Source organism: Montipora capricornis, chromosome 6 (genome assembly GCF_036669925.1).
Source record: "Montipora capricornis isolate CH-2021 chromosome 6, ASM3666992v2, whole genome shotgun sequence".
Classification (NCBI taxonomy): domain Eukaryota; kingdom Metazoa; phylum Cnidaria; class Anthozoa; order Scleractinia; family Acroporidae; genus Montipora; species Montipora capricornis.
The window spans coordinates 46375616-46380615 of NC_090888.1; the positions used below are offsets into that span (position 1 = coordinate 46375616).

Here is a 5000-nt window from a genome sequence, read left to right on the forward strand (position 1 = left end):
TTTTGTACGATCTTTAAAATCGTACTTTTGTTTGATACACCCCTTCAGCTGGTCAGGATTTCAAGGGATCACTGTGATGTAGATTAAGGAATGTTTGTTGGCGTGGGTCCTATGTTTTATAGGTCATCAACGCCAAGGTATCGCTTGTTGGCGTGGGTCCCAATGTTTTATAGGTGATCAACGCCAAGATATCGGTCTGTGATCGTTTTCAGTATTTTTCAGTTAAAAAAAGATCTATCATGTCTATGTCAATCATCGAGGAAGGTGCCTCTTAATCCGGAAGCGAATGCAACAGCGAAACCAAGGATTTTCAAATAGGTCATATGTCCAGAGTACACTTGAGCGAGTTTTGTGCCAATTTTTAAAATGGCAGGCAATTTGAACACTTTTAAAAAAATCGTAGAAAATTCATCTCTTGTTCGTCGGAATGGAAACATTTTTTCGCAAAAGTTTTTTTCACGTTGTGGGCATTTTAACCGTAAAGATTAAACTTCTATCCAATCACTGATGTAATTATAATAGCAGCACTTTTTTATCATGTTGGTCCGACTGGGCGTCGAACCCGGGAGTGGCCTACAGCCTGAGTAACTACTTCAGGTGCGCTGACATCTTGTATGACTTACATTGCTAGGTTGTGGTTTTGGATAGTGAACACCCGCTCTCCAATTGTGTTGATAGGGTTGTCAGAAAGCATTCTGTTGGGGAATCAAAAAATAATCAAGTAAGTCGGTAACTTTTTTCCACAGATTTAAAGTTACGTGAGTGACAAGGAATCTGAGATAAGGAAAAGGTAAAACATAATTTAACGTTTCTCTATTTGACGCAAGAGAGATCGCGTATAGTCGCTTCTGGCCTGATTTAACTGACATACATTACTCGAAGATGCTTTGAATTCCTGAAGGCCCCGTCTGGGATTTCTTGAAGTTTGTTTCCATTCAATAATCTAAAACGGAAAAGTTGCTGATTGAAATAATAAATTGCCTGCACAAATTACGTTTCTAACGACTATTGTTTTCGGTAAGAGAGGCAATTAAAGGGGGAGGAAATGTGTTATTTTACAGCGAAAAGGGATATTGCAATTAGTTTTCAGGAAGCAGTTCACCCAAGGCTGTTCCCGTCGGATAGCTAAAATGGTGTGGTATTATTCCATGGTAGCTATGCTTTAAAATATGTTTCACTGGTCTTACTTACAAATATTCAAGATTCTCAAGTTTTGCAAAACTTGCATTCGTCAAAAAAATGATGTTATTATTCTGTAGGAATCTGAAGCAAAACAGAGTAAAATTATGTCAATAGGTTTTCATGAGTAAAGTAGTTAACCTCATGGTAAATAATTTGTTACCCTTTCTACCTCTTGGTGTAAATAACAGAGAGCGTATTGAGTTCATAGCAGTGCAGTTTTGAAATATTTCTGGCTTGAGCCATCAATGGATAAATTTATTTAAAAATAAATAGATTGAATTAATTATTTTCAAAGTGCAACCACACTTTTGAATTAAAGAAACATGTTTCGATGTTTCAAACATCATCACCAGATGTGTGACGGAGGGGTGGGGAAGGAGGGGTGGGGTAGGATGGAGGTAATGGAGAGAATCAGGGTGGGGTAGGTTAGTAGGAGGGAGGAAAAGATGTCTAGTTCTTTTTAACCCACTAAAACCAACCAAGCCCCTGGTTTTTAACTTCAAACCCCCCCCCCCCCCCCCCAAAAAAAAAAAAAAAAGAAAAAGAAAAAGCCCTTTTTAGACCGTTGATTTAAAAAAATACCACTTTAAAAAATTCAAACTGCTTTCAAAAATAATTATATATTTTGATTAAAAAAATTCCTCGGACTGCCAAACTGGACTCGGCCTACGGCCTCGTCCAATTTTGGCTGTCCTCAGAATTTTTCTCATCCAATTATTTCCAAATTGGACAGCATGTAGTCCTGTTACATATACAAATTAACTGGTTTTAAAAAAAATCAAAACAAAAAAAAAATCAAACCACAACATATCTAACTATCGATTCAATGATTCTTTAGAGATTAAATGTTCGTTACAAGCGGATAAATTCAACTAACCAAACATATTACAGAAAACACAACTGACATAACGGTAAAAGTTTATAAAGTTTAAGTTATCATCCTCGCAGTTATGAACGCAATTTTTGCAATTGCGTAAAGAAGCCTGAAAATTTCAGGACTTCAACGGAATTCAGGCTTTTTTACGCAATTGCAAAAATTGCGTTCATAACTGCGAGGATCAATTCTGAGGACAGCCAAAAATTCTGAGGACAGCCCAACGTCAGTGGCTTCATAGCTCAGTTGGTAAGAGCGTCGCACAGGTATCGCGACGTCACGGGTTCAAACCCCGTTGAAGTCCTGAAATTTTCAGGCTTCTTTACGCAATTGCAAAAATTGCGTTTATAACTGCGAGGATCATAGCTTCACTTGATTACATATCCGCAGTTCATATATGATCCATTTCATATATCATTTCATCGGTAAAAGTTTAACAGTGTAATGCTAGACTAACAGGATCAATTTGTTTGCTGAGTTCAGGTTTAAATCACCTTCATCCTGAGCAGTTCAAACCGTACCCAACAAGTGTCCTATGCGAGGATTTTGATAGTCAGATGAAAAGCTTTAGTTCTACCATATCCACAGGAACGACTTTCACATTCAAGTTCCTTTGTTTGACTAGGACTTTTCTCCTGAATAGGTCTTTAGACGAAATAATACAGTGCTTTTCAGCAAATAGCTAATAAGTAAGAGCTACTCATAGGGCCACAAGCATGATTTAGTTTTGACGTCTCTCGTGTATTGGAAAGCAAGGTGGTGGTGGCATAGCTGTCATTGGCCGCGGAAAACGCATTACACATACCAACACCAGCTTTCAGGATCACGTGAAGCATACATTAAAAAAAACAATTTGAAGGACTGAGAAGTGAGGAAGTGACTCAAAATCAATGACCGAAGCTCCGCTAAAAATGAAGAACTTCAAACCATGAACAGTTGTTTGAAAGAAGGCAACGATAATCTTCAACACGAAAAAAAAAAGTGAAGTGGATAATTAAAAAAGAGAGAAAAAAAGCCGAAGTAACCGAAATAAACAAAAAGGATTAAATCAGAAGAGTTTTGACTGGATAAATGAAATAATGGTTTTTCATGGATTTCGACTCAGACCGTACCCATCTAGGATTCTTGGATACGATTGGAACTTGTTGAGGTCTTGGATTTCTCAAATTGGTTTATCACGGTTTTTGACACAGGGCGGACTCATCTGGCAATTACGATTTTTGGACATGATTGGGACTTATTGAGCCACGGATTTCTTTTCTTTTTTTCCCCTTACGGATTTAGACTTGGATAGGCCATATTGCCCTTTGTGAATTTGCTTTAGTTGTGAGGAGGGGCTCGACTGCCCGGCGTGCTTGGCGGGCTGACCGTTAGGAGTTTTATTGCACTTGGTCGTTGCCGTCGCCCTCGGGACCGCCTCAAGTATAAAGTAGAACACCCACTTGTGGTACAAAGTCACATTCCTTTTGTTCGAGGTTTTGCTGTCCTGAATACACTGTGGCCAAGTAACAGGATTGACTTGTTAAACAGAACAACCTTAAGTTTACAAGTTTTTTTTTTACCAAATATGCCTATACAAAGATCACATGACAATCACCACGAAAATATATACAAGACAAAAAATATAAAATAATTCACTATCGTACCATCTTCTCCTTTTTAAAAAAGTAACTCACACTTTGAAAATAAAAAAATAAAAACAACAACAAAATAAGTAATTGAAAAAAACAATAACACCAAGAGATTTTTTTATTCAACAAGTAGGTGTCCACAACAGTCTTAAAGCTTAGGCAGCTAAACAATCCTAGCGTAGGTGTTCTTTACGGGTGGAGGACCAGATGATGGCTCTGCCACGGGTTCTAACACAGGGTTAGTTGCAGCATTAGGAACACTTGAACTGGTATTTGCTTGGAAATGCAATTTAGGAACACTTTCACAAGTAGGATCTACTACTTTAGCACTGCTGTCTGGGCCTACTTTTGTTGCTGACCGTTCCTGTGCTTGAGAAACTGCCTGTTCCGACGCATTATCTTTGTCCCAGTCTTCACAAGACAACTGATCGACAAGAGACCCAGTTTGCCTACTCTTTCCTTCCCCTACTTGAGCGACCCTGACATCTTGCCAAATTTCTACGGCAAAGGCTTTGCAGACTGGTTACGATAAGGCTTTGCTTTCTGTCTCTTCTGCTTTATTTTACTTCCTACTTCGTCCTCGACCGGAAAATAGAGAAGGGTTGCAGCTGTCGGCATACGGGTCTTAGTTCGACTAGTCATCATTCGCTTTGCTGGACTTGATCCAGTGCTACCCCAGTAAGACAAGTCAGGGTGTTTTGTCGTTGCGAAGTGTTTTCTTGAACATTTTCATGGTAATTTTCACGGCGAAGTTGGGTCACAGATTTCTAATGAAAGTCTGAACAGTGGTCTACTAGAAAAATGTACTCTTTCCTCTGAAGGGTAAACATGTCTACGACCAGAGGACTCCAAGGACGAAATGCAATTTTCGGCGTCTGCAATGGCTCATTTGGGTTCCTTGCTTGAAATTCTGCACATACTGAACAATAGGTGGTTGCTTGCTTTTTATCGCTGTTCCTTCCAGGCCAGAAGGAGACGTCTCTAGCGTTTCGCAAACATTCTGCAATTACGAGATGAATAGCATGGCTTCTTGCAATGATATCCGTTCTCAATGGTAATGATGCGCTGACTCTTGAACAGGAGACCGTTATGCAGATAAATTTCTTCTCTGTAGGTCCAATATTCTAGGACTGCAATGGGCACATCACGCCTACGCTCTGGCTTCCCTACTAGGACTGTTCACTCAAGAGACTGGAGGGCCAGGCCTATTGCCTTTTGTAAGCTTGTGTAACTCACTGGACACATTGAGAAGCCTTAAGAGGCTTACAAGGCGGGTGTTTCCAATGCAAAGGAAATTCTTCATCGTGTTCTCC

General features: G+C 39.5%; 1 long non-coding RNA gene across 1 annotated transcript in view; it reads right to left on the reverse strand.

Annotated features, from left to right (window-relative positions):
* Positions 1-627: 627 nt before the first annotated feature.
* The window catches only part of LOC138052300 (uncharacterized), a 10458-nt gene continuing 6085 nt past the window's right edge, over positions 628-5000 (reverse strand). Inside the window, exons 2-4 of the long non-coding RNA XR_011133038.1 lie at positions 1192-1263; positions 872-943; positions 628-695 (exon numbers count right to left, since the gene is read on the reverse strand). This is a non-coding gene — a long non-coding RNA (uncharacterized lncRNA). The remainder of the gene's footprint in view (positions 696-871; positions 944-1191; positions 1264-5000) is intronic.